We start from the raw sequence: 12,423 nt of genomic DNA, 5'->3' as shown, positions 1-12,423 counted from the left end.
AGAAAATTCTTAGTTAGGATCTCACTGATTAATATTTCCTGTTTACTTATATAGGTAATGTATACATATAAGGACCAAGAAGACATTTTTCTCTAATAGAAAGCCTTGGGATTTTTGCTAAAATCATCAATCTAAATTATTTTATGAAAGTCTGAAGGAAGCTGGAAGATAAGCCCTGCTGTTCCACGATCATCTCACTTGTTAACAAATTAATTTATCCTAGTAGAGTGGTTCACTGAGATCTTAAAGCCTTGTTGTCAGTATGTCCCAGCAGAAGCAGGTTATTTTGGAATATAAGTGCCACACAGGGCTGGACTTTCCTATGAGGCCTCAGAAAAAGCGTATCCTCTTTCTCTTCTGTGGTTGGTACCTCCAAGAAAGAACCTGTAAGTGACCACAAAATCTCACTCTTTGTGAATTTCTGTTAATGATGCTGTATAGGAAAAATGCACCGGTAATGAGGGCAGACAGCCATTCAGTGAATGTAGGAGGAAGAATAAAAACTAAGTCTGAATTGTGTCTCACATCATTTAGAAATCGACTTACTGGATTAGGCAAAGAAGCAACATTCAGCTTCCATGCTGCAATACTAGCTTATGATTAGAGAGGCAACATAATGCTGAGGTATCTTGATGTTCTTTTTCCATCAAAATGCTAACAAGTTTGGGGTCTGGTCATTTGCCCTGTTTAAAAAAAACACTCCCTCACAAACATGCAGGAACTAGCATTGCTGCAAGTGTTTGCCAGAGAGCAAAAGAGGGGAGACAGAGACTTAGCCATTCTCTGGGGGGCAGGTTTGAGGTCACACTCAGACCCTTGATTGTCCTATCCTTGCAATCTCAACACACCAAAACACAGCAGGAAAACACAACAGTAATGAGAAATACCTTATACTTACTGGGAGTAATCATATACCTTTTCCGTGGGGTTGGATTGAAATTTGCTACATTAATTATTCACTGAATATAAACTTGCTTATTTCAAATAATCTGGAGGGAAATTATTATTGCATAAAATATTTGTGCAATAATAATAATTGTGTATGATCTCATGAAGGGTTCAATCATTCAAAGTGCTGAATAGTCTGTGTCCATCAAACAAAATATTTCAGGACAGGTTTAGCTTTACACAAGTAAGTAGTCCAATTGACCTCACTAAGGCCACTCATCTACTTAAATGTCAACATGTATCTAAGTGCTTTCCTGGATTAGGGCCAGAACATTTTGTCTTCTGTAAGACAAGGCCCTAAGAAAACCTGTTGCAAATGACTGTAGTCTGCAGAGTCCCAGAAAGAAAAAGTAAAAAATAAAAAAGGACAGTTTCACATTATAATATAGCTGTTCATTTATTTAAGGAATATAGTTTATCATTAATGATTAGCATTACTGCAGGCAGGACTATTGCTATATAAAGGCAGCAATACTAGGGAATGGAAAGGAAACATGATTAAGTACTTGAAACATGGAATAGGCCTGAAAAGCAGGGGGACTTTGACAGAGATCATGATTAACTTACTTGTGACTCAGAGTTACAGGGGTTTTTTTTGCACTCATTTTGCAGTAGGGGGCTATTTTGTGTGTTACAGCTTCTGGAGTCCCAGCAATGGAGCTTGACAACCAGCATGCCTGAAGGACTGAGTACAATCTTTCCCTCCTGATCCTTATCTCTCTGCAGGGTCCAAAGTCCACGAACTGCAGCCCACAAAAGTCCATCGTAGATGACTGCTCTTAGCAAAAAATGGAAAAATCTAAGTACAAATGATCCTCTCTACCTTGATGAAAGTGAATATAAGGTGAGCCCAAGCATGTCATTATGAATCAAATAGAATTCCCTTTGGGGTAGCTAATGTAGATGTGGTTTTGCAGGTCATACTCTCAGTTGGTTTGGCCAACCTAACCTCATGCTCGTATTAGTAGACAGAGAGTTTTTAATTTATGTGTTGAATTTCTAACTGCTGCCTTTGTACAAGAAAGAAATGTCCTGTATGTAATTTTTCTTAGTTCACAGCATGATAAAGAATGCCCTGAGAGCCCTAAGTTACAGAACAAAATACAGATATTCAGATAATTTCTGTAGTTTTAATTAAGTCACAGATAATAAGATGTAAAATATGTAATGTCATGCTGCTGCCCAGCACTTTATGCTGGACATAACTGGGAATAACTGTCCTCCTGTTTTTATTAGACTGGCTTTTTGCCAGCCTGAGAACCAAGGAACCCATATATCAACTATAGCTATATATCTAACTGTACATACTTCCACACACAGCCAGCACTTCTCTTTAGGCTAAGGTAGAGCAGAAGGGAGGCTACAGCTAATTATAGTCTGTGTCTGAAAGGAAGGCAGAATGTAGAATAGTATGTTTTAATACTTGGTGATTTGTAATGGTCAAACTGTTGTGTTGAAATGTACAACCAAGATGGAAGCTTTGATTTGCCTGTCACATACTTCACAGAAATTTGTGCTAGCGAACTGAGAGGTCAATCTTTAACTACAAGTTAGAGAAAGAATTACTATGTAGTATATCTGTATATCCTGCATTACCCCTATTTAAATTTAAAAATATACTAGACGATTTCAGGAAAACTAGTTCACATATAATGAAACAATCTTAATGCCTTAGGTTAAAGATTTTTCTTCCACTGAATTAATTTTGGATTCCCACTGGATTTGTAAGTCATTCACATATTAAAATCTTAAGTTGATTCCAAAACCCAGAAATTCAAATGAAGTACCTATTTATGGAACCTACGTTTTTTCTGGCCAATTTTTCTCTTTTCCTTGAGTAACTAATTTTTACATTTACAACTAGTATTTGTGAGGTGTTTTCCATGCTTGATACTGGGGAGCAGTGCAGTACATTGTTCTTTAGCTTTATTCGCTCCTTTCACGTAGTTTGTCTTGCTGGAAACATCTACTTCATCTCCTTCATGTAACTTCATCTATTTTTTTTCCAGAACACAGCTTTGTATTTTATTGGGAAAACCAAAGGATACTCACCACAGAATGGAGAAACAAAGAAAATAGTTGGGAATGTGTGTGCATGTGTGTCCGTACTCATAATCAAGGAATCACGCTGATAAGCAATGTGAAACAAAGCATTATTAATAATTCAACAAGCTAGATAAAAAAAGAAAAAGCCAAAGAAACTGGTTTTTTTCTTCCAGATGAACAATATTTAAGCATTTTAAGTGACTCTTCAGAAGGAATTGCTGAAATCAGCAGAATTGAAAGTTCTGAGATAGTTGGTCAAAAAAAGAACTGAACTTAGTTCTGAGGAGTTGGGTTAAACACACCTGCATCTCTAAATACCCAGGGAAGTTTTGTAAGGTTTTAAAAGATATAAAGTTAAGTAAATCAGTCCCTGAATTTTTTTTCTAATTTTATGTTAAAATGCTGTACTTAATGAAGATTGAGATGATTTTCCTTTCATTGACACCAACACCCTTTGCACCTGTACAGAATCATTTATGCAAATGGCTGGTTTTATTATAGTACCTCTTACTTGAGACTTCAAATCAGATTAAAGTGTATAAAGTGCCTTAAAATAATTAAAACAAATGAAAAAAAAGAGATGCAGAGTGGTAGAAATCCCGGTAGCCAGTGGATGTATGCTGGTGAATCTTTTTGGCACATACAGTGCTTCAGTTCTTCACTGATCTTTTTCCTAAATTCCTTCTAGCTACACATGTATGCACCAGAAGAGATTTTTCTAGGGAAGGACATTCTGAAGAAAGATGATTCAGTGCTCAGGAAGAGCGTCAGAAATTTTGGAGATCCCGGTTCCTAAATTACCCAGAGAATGTCTATGCAGTCTTCTGCGAGTAGATGCAAGATCACAGTGTTTTATATTCCAAGCAGGATGACTAAGTGCCAGCTCAGAACTGGACAATCCCATATATTTATACATTGTCAACAGCAATGAGCCTTGATCTTGACTGGGGCCTTTAGTCTTCTCTGTAAAGCAGATACAAATATAATTAGTTTAAAAAATATTAAAATCAGTAATCTGATCTTATTTTTCACAGATATGGAAATAAATGTTCTGTTTCTTGCTTAGGAAGAACTTAGGAACTTAAGGGGAAAAAAGAGAATTTTAAATGCAGCAACCCTTCCCCCCCAAAGTAACCCTTTTCCCCAGAAAGTGACTTTAAGTATTGAAATGACTAATGTCAAATAGCCAGGAATGCATTTAGGTCTCAGCTGCTTCTGCTGGACAAAATACATATGGAACATATCAATGTTGGTAATGCAGTCTGAAAGAGAAAATCTCTTCCGTAGCCTGTGTCTGTTACTTCCTCATTGTATGTGAATGTGAGGAGCTCTTGCATTCATAATCATTCCATGTGATTGGTCTTGTTTCCTTCTTCCCCTGTACAGTCATACTCCTTGACAACTAAGTCAAGTTCTTTGAATGTTATTGTAATATTATATTTCAAAACATTCTTTGCAATAATATATTTTTTCTTCCATCTGATCAATCTTGTTTAATTTCCTTCTGTCCTCTTCTGTCTTCAAATCTGTTTTCCAATTCCAATGACTAACAATTCTTATTCTCTTTCTCCTACCATTGCTTTCCATTTACCAATGCCTTGGCTTTATGTCCCTGTCTAATTTTCACTTGCCCTTTCCCTCACTGTTCACTCTTTTATTTTTCCCTGTCACTATATTAGTGCTATGGGATATGATGACAGTAATCCTGAAACTTGTTATAAGTAAATGTTAAGAGGTTTGTCCTTCTCTGCTGTCCCTTTTCATTAATTTTCTTCATTCATACTCTTTCCTTATTTACTATTTTCCTAACTTTTCTGGAGTTTCTTCTGTCCTTTGTCAGTGACTTAGAAATGCTCAGAGGATTGAACTTCGTTGTAGATTCTTATCTTAGATGGAGGAGGAAGAAGCAATTTGTACAGTGATTGCAAGAAAACTGTATAGATCCCTACAGAGAGAAGAAGCTGGATGGGAGAAGGAAGTATGGAGGGATTTTTTCTGGACTAAGAGGAGTAAGGGGAGTGCTAGCTGGAACAACTTTGTTTTCACAGCCTTCTAATACATGCAGGCAAATAGGTGAGAGAATTAGAAAGTCTTCAAGTACTGTTTAGTTTTACTGGTGTCCCACTAGAGATTCTCCCTCCTGGTGACTCTTCCTCCAGGAGCATGTTGCCATAGCAAAGAACAGAAGTGGGGAATTTCCTTCTGGTTTTTGGCAGTAGAAAAAATGGTGCTTTCCCCTTACTTCAGCTGCTGTTTACTCAGAAAATGAAGTTGCTGGATATTAACACAGAGATTTTTATATAATTTAGATTTTTTTCAGTTATCTGAAATATAGGATAAGTTACATTAGTGGTCAGGATCCTGATTTTCATATATAGTTTATACAAAATATAAATGTTTCAGAGAAATTAAGAAGACTGTTATCTGCATACTGCACTCCTGTCAGTTTGTGGTAATGGTACAGTGGATGTTTGGTTAAGGTCTTCTGGCCAGATGTTTCAACCATAAAGCTATTTCTAGTAAAAAAGTTTTGAATAGGCATGTGAAAGCATCTACAAAGACTGCAGGTTATTAGCATTCTTAGAGCTAAAAATAAAGAACATAAATATGACTGTTGACTTATGCTTCAAAAGTTGGAAGAGTGGATAAAAAATTAAATGGTGGAATTGACTTCTGTTAAGACCCGTGCTGGTTAGTGCAACATACCAAGCCTACCATCTCTATGGGACAGGAACTGATATTTATTGTAATGTGAGCAATACAAAAATTAATGGGATTAAGGAACTGCATTACAAGCTTTAGTACAGGATACAGTGTCACTGTGTTTCCTTGCAGTCTACCTGTCTTCATGTCAAACAGCATGAAAAACTATGTTCCCCATTTGTTACCAAAACTTTTTAAAATCTGTTTCAAATAATTTTGTGATTTTTTTTTTTCCATGTACCAATGGAAATGAGTATTTTTCGCTGTGATTTTTCTCAAATGACTGAAAGAAATACATTTATGTCTTGGAGTATGTGAGCTTAATCAACTCCTCTCTCTACCTCTATTGTGGGCATATACTAAGAAAAACATATGATTTCTTGTAATTCAGAAAAGTTTCCAGGCTAAAATGAATAATGTGAATTTTAACTGCCATTCAATAAAAGAACTTAATTCATCTTTTATACATATATATTCCTCTTTCTGCGGTATTCTGTTGTGAGCTTTCTAACAAGACAAACTGACACCAGCCTACAGTTAACCATTTATCAGCAGAAGTGAGTATGTATTAACTCTCCTATTAAATCCGCAAAGGTGAAGACATAACACACTGCAACTCCTACTAAGCACATGTAGACCCAGTGTTTACCCTCATGGACACGATAAAATGAAGACAATTTTAGTAGGAACTCAGTCTGTCAAAAAAAATCAACCTATTTTATTTATTTACCCGTCTATAATGTAGAAGATGTAGTTTTCCTCAAAGGACTGAAAGTGTTTAATACTCTGCTATGATGAGAATTTGCAAAGCATATAATGCTGAAATTACAAACTAAAAGCTTTGTGGTTTTTCTATGTGCAAATTTAATGACGGCTTTTGATCACTATTAACACTTTGGTTAGTTTGCAAAAGTTTAGGTTTGAAGAAGTTATAAAAACTCATTGTGGATTATTTTATTTGCATGCTCCTGTAATAATAGTCAGATACTTCAAATTACAAAAATAGATGACTTATTAAATGCCTTATGTCCCACAAGTCAAATGGCTCTGTACATACCCAGTGCTTACTAACAAATGGTAGGAAGGGACAAAATGAAATCCTATCCTTTGCAGGATTCTGGCTCTCAGCCCGTTTTTGTAACTTTGTAACTTCTCCTTAGAGGGCAGAGTATAACACTAGGAGATGGCAAACACTGTACGCTCTTTTTAATGATGCATCAGAAACTCTTCAAGAACAGGTTTGTTTTTGCAATCTCTCTGGTAAAACATGTGCCTCAGCTGAAATGTGCATGATGCAAAGCTTTTCCACTATGTCTGCCTTGCCTAGTAGAAGAAAATGCAAATTTTGCTCCATAGAAACCTTATACAATATAACCTCAATTAGTATTGCTACAAAATATCAGTCTTTTTAAGAGTGGCAAACTAACAGCATGCTATTAGAATATGATAACCTCTAATTTCCAGTTAAGGTAATTCCAGGATCCCCAAAAGAGTTACTCAAAATTAGTGCCTAGGTCAAGACTTTTGAAAGACTTAATTTCTAGTTTGCAAACTAAGGCCATAAGGGAGATCTCTGATTTCCCGAAAGTCCTTCCTGTCCGCCCTTTAACTTTCCCTTAAAGTGTTCTTCTCTTAAAAAGGGCAGGGAGGGAATTCTGTCCTTCAGTTTTTAAAAATCTTGACCTTTTTTAAACATATAAAGAAAGACTCGCATTTTCATAGACACGTGATTTAAAGCTATGTTGCAACTAATTAACCACCACAGCATGATAGTCCTAATAACAGACAGTTTAGAGAAGAATTTTTGAATTGTCTTGATTTAGAAAAACACTCCTTCCGGATTCAATAGCCTGCAGTGGAAGAGTAGATTTACTGTTAAGCTCTTGTTAATTCTCAGCCATCACATCTAATAGGCTGGTAGCCAAAATAATTGGCATTAGAGATAGGATAGAGAATAAACATTCCTTAAGTTGTATTTAATAGGCTAAAATGTGCTTCATTTAAAAAAAAAATCATCCTACTTAGAATCATAGAATATCCTGAGTTGGAAGGGGCCAACAAGGAACATCAAAGTCCAACTCCTGACTTACTCCGATACTTACTGCTAGTATAATGAACTTTCAAAAATTATAAACAAAATTACTTTCAAGTACACAATGTTAATAAATGCTTGTGGTAAACAAATCTGTCAATTTAGCCTATATTTGCCTACCTATTTTTGCTGTCTTTAGTGCACATACGTACATATTCCCCCACTTGTACTCTCTGCTCTTTTTAGGTGCATACAACACACCTGCACTTTACAGATGTTGTGTAAAATAATGCATTATTTATAGCTAAACTTTGCTTTGGATTAATTATGAATCAGATTGCGACTGTAATGGGACTGCTTAAATGTGTATACTTAATTATAAACAAGTATAATAAACAAGTATGTGCTAGACTGTGACCTGAACAATCAAATCAAGTAACTGAAATTATCGCCGGAATTGTAGAGATACTTACAATAATGAAAAGAAATATTCCAAGCAGAGATGTCAGAAAAGCAACATTCAAACAAGATAATTGCTAATTAAAGTTTTTCATGTTTGGAATAAAAAGTATTCTGTATATTAGTAATAATCTAATATTTGGCTTATTTAAACACCGGTCATTTAGTCGCTAGTTTGGGGTTTTAACATAGCCTGTTTCTTGGCGTGTTTCTACTGCCACACTATTTGAGTTAGAAAAGTTCAGTGGGTAATATTAGCTTAGCTGTGGAACTCTGATATTTAATAGAATTTAATGTAAATAGCTAATATGTGCGCATGACAGCAAGTTCTCACAGTTAAATATTGTCACAGAAGTGTCTTTTGATTCCATTATAATCTTTATTTCATTTAACAATTAAACAAATAGAGCCTGCTGAGGCCACTGTTGAATAATGATAACAAAAAAGTTTCCTCACCCTATGATCTTCAAAAAGTTGTGGCAAAGGAAGTATATGGTTTACATTGGTATTACATGACCTGGAAACCTGAGTTCACGGGGATAAACAAGGTCTCTACAGAGCAGCTCAGTCTCAATGGCCATTTCTGGGATTTGGTTTATCAGAAATGTTCTGGTTTGTATATGAAAATATTTTTCAACTGAATGCATTCAAAATGCATCTGAACAAACCCTCTGCTAAGGTAAGGAAGTTCTGTAAAACAGTATGGGCAATAATAAAACTCAGTGAATGGTCGTCAGAAGAAATCTCAAATTTGAAGAATTAATTATTTGCTACCTTCATCTTTCTGGTGCAACCTTTCTAGTTTAGTATCTGACACAATGTTTTTATCAGTAATTAAATTTCAGTATTTAGAATAAGCATAGTGTTGGTAGTATTATATTGATTTGTGGGCATGTGTCCTTAAGATTAGATTCAGAAGTTTTACTCATTCCTTTGTATTGAATCATCACCTTTACAGTCAAAAGTCTGGCAATGTCTGCAGGTCTTGATATCATTCATTACAGAACTGCCAAGGCTAAAGTTAAATGATTTCTTTTTCAGTGGTGTTATCTTGGTTTTATACAGGTTGGACAGATAAGCAGAGTTGAAAAGGGAGGGTTTTTTTCATCTCTTTTTTTCTGAGACAGAACAGATAAAATTTTGCTAAAGGCCTTAAAACTGGTGTTCTAGTATGTGCATCTTAAGTAGCAAAATGACAGAAGCACACATCTTCCTCACCAGTTTACTGGCAACACTTTGTGACAAATGATTCTAATAACATTTTGTACCTGTTGTGTATAAATCTCATGCTCCAGAAGAAACAGTGATGATCCTAACAACAAAGTGTTGGATGGTTTGTGATGTCCACATATGCAGATACAATACTGAGCGTTCCTTCAATATTTAAGGCTGACTATTCCTAGTTAAATGAAAGGCAAGATGTTCACGCAAAAGATGTTCAGAAAAGGGCAAATGGTAAAATCACTGTATTTCCAGCTAATGGAAAACACAGACTTTGGCTCTTTCAGATCTCAAGTTTAATATTAATGTCCCTCAGTGTTTACTGCCTAAATCCTGCAAATGTCTAGGTTTTCATTTAACCTTAAGCCTTGTTAATAGTTTGATTGAAATTGGGACCATATATGAGTGATGTAGCAGTGTCAGGTTCTGAACTTCGTTTACCCACTACAAAGGATACTAAGTAATATCCTCCAAATAGCTTCATACTTTCTTCCAACCTGGATCATAATTTATGGCCCTTTTTCACTGCAGTAACAAACACCATTGTCCAGAATATTGTCTGTAAGTCAAGGACCAGAGATTAACAGTTTATTATATGTGATTATTATGCACCTGAAGCAGATTTATTTTGCAGGAGTGGTGTGGCATTTCCATGACACAAACCTGAGTGGGTTCCTGTATCTTAGTTCCTAGACCTCTCACCTCAATGGTGAGTTGTTTGGTCCTTTCCTTGCTTCCAAGATGACTATTTAATAACACCCATGAGCAGATTACTGCTAAATTGCAGTGGCATTCCCGTTTGTGCTCCATCTTCTTTCTGACCCAGTGTCTCTTGGTTTCCTTTCTATAGCGTGGCACATCTTCCTGAGGAAAACACTCACACCAGAACCAGTCTATAAGTTGGCAGCTTTTTAAATGGCAGTGGGGACACAGATGTGAACCCCTTCAGAAAGAGGACATTGAAATAAGGGCTCTCATGCTCCAAGTGATCTAATCAGTAAACACAGACAAAAGACATCATCCTTGTGGCTCTCAGTGTTTTGGAGGAGTGAGCTGTCCCTTTGTGTTCCGAAGGAGAAGATGGAGGTGCCTCCCCTTTGGAGACAGCTCAAGGCAGTGGGCCACCAGGGTATGGTGACACTGCTCTGCAGTCCATGGTAAAACCCTGGAGCCAGGGAACAGGACTGAAAAAGTACCCTTTACTTCAGTGTTTCCACCAGCACACTGCCTTATTTTGGGTATCTAGGTGTCTGACCTCTGGCGCCAAGGCTCCAGACACAGCGATCTTCAGAGGACAAATGGGGGAACCTAAAAGAAAAGTGTAGTGCTTTTGTTCAACTATAATTCGAGTTGAGCTCTTGCATTAAGCACTTCAGTCAAATGCTGAAGGTCAGATGGTGTGGGCTATCTTAGGTGTCTCTTTGCTCAGTGTGACTCTTTGCACTCCTATTTATGTGAGTCTCAATTTTGGCTGTGCTCTCAATGTCTCCCTGACTGACTCAACTTCTGAATTTCAAGCAGAGGGCCAAAGTGCCTCAACGGAGGCATTTCAATTCCCTTTATTCAACTTAATCGTGAAATATCAAGTTCTTGCAATATGCAGCCGTGTCAAGAGGTAAAAATAAACACGTAGCTCTCTGAATTATTCCTCGTACACCAAGTCCCTCCTGTTTGTCTCACAGCAAACCTAAACGAGTGCAATGGGGTATATGAGGGCTCTCCAGCCGTGCTTGCTGTGTTGTGGACGCAGGGTAACTCAAGTTACAGTTTCCGTTAAGCTTTTAATATTCCAGCATTCCATCACCTTCGTTCCTTTATTAATTAATGGCACTAATTGGGCTCTCATCGGGCTGTGAGCTGCCGGCAGGGCGCGGGAACGCTCCTTGGGCCGCCGCCCCCCGCCCTTCCTGCGCTCCCCGGCGGCCGCGGCCCCTCGGGTGGGCAGGGCGGGTGAAGGGCGCGAGGCCGCGACAAGAGGGATGGAAGGAGTCTTCGCCCGGGCCGGAGAGGAGCAGGGAGTGGAGGATGCGCCGGGCGCGGGCAGCCGGAGAGCGGGCTCTTTTGTGTCAGCCCGGAGCCCGGGCAACAGGCGCGGGACGGGAGCGTGCAGAGGAATCCAGCGGTGAGCGCGGGGCGCGGGAAGGGGCGGGCGCGGGTCCTGCCCTCCGGCGGAGCGCCCCCGAGCTGCCGCAGGGGGGTGCTGGCGGCGGGGCCGCCCAATCCGCGCGGGGCCGGCCCCTGTGACTGGCGGCGCCGGGGAGGGGGGCGAGCCTCGATCGCTCGCTCTGCCTTCCCCGGAGAGTTTCCTCGCGGGGGCGGTCGGGACTGCTTCTCCCCTGGGCTCTGCCGGCGTTTTCCCGCTGTTGCCGAGCATTGGGCCGGGGAAGGCGGCGGCGGCGGCAGCAGCAGCAGAAGCAGAGAGCGAGGGAAGCAGCCACATGAATCAGTTTCTCTCTGTATCCGGCTCCGGGCAGAGGCGGCGACCATAGCGGGGAGGAGGGGAGAGGGGGAAAAGCGGCTACTGCAGCGGCGGCAGCCGGGGGCTCCCCTCGCCGCCGAGGTGGGTAGCGGGGCCGCAGCGTGCGGGAGGGGGGCGGTGCGGTGCGGGGGCACCGCGAGTAGCGGTGCGGGGTCCGGAGGTGTCTCTGCCCCGGCCGGCTGTCGCCGCTGTGGGGTGGCTGGATGTCGGCGGGCAGCGGGAGGGAGGGGACAAAAGTTGCTGAGGGCGACTGGGGGCTGCCCCGCGGGGCCGCGGCGGCGCTGCTCGCCTTCCGCCGCTTCTTACCGTCGCCCGGGGTCGAAGAGGGGCTGCGACGGATCGTCCCCGCCGTGGGTGGGACGGGCTTCCCCCCGGGCCGGGGCCGGAGGGTTTGGGGCGTGTTGTTCTGCAAGTTCTCTTTTCGCTCCCGCTTCAGGGATTGTGGGTGTCGCTGTGTCAGGGTGAGAAAATACCGCCATCAACGCCTCTCGCTTTCCGCGGCTGAGCAGCCCCAACGGCGTAGTTCCTCCGGTCC

General features: G+C 40.1%; 1 protein-coding gene across 1 annotated transcript in view; it reads left to right on the top strand.

The window, feature by feature from the left end:
* Nucleotides 1-11,668: 11,668 nt before the first annotated feature.
* The window catches only part of PLCL2 (phospholipase C like 2), a 99,194-nt gene continuing 98,439 nt past the window's right edge, over nucleotides 11,669-12,423 (top strand). Inside the window, 1 exon segment of the mRNA XM_032685566.1 lies at nucleotides 11,669-11,969. The gene's annotated coding sequence lies outside the window, so the exon portion shown is untranslated.

Source organism: Chiroxiphia lanceolata, chromosome 1, assembly GCF_009829145.1.
Source record: "Chiroxiphia lanceolata isolate bChiLan1 chromosome 1, bChiLan1.pri, whole genome shotgun sequence".
NCBI classification, from domain to species: Eukaryota; Metazoa; Chordata; class Aves; order Passeriformes; family Pipridae; genus Chiroxiphia; species Chiroxiphia lanceolata.
This window is presented reverse-complemented; position numbering and strand designations above follow the sequence as displayed.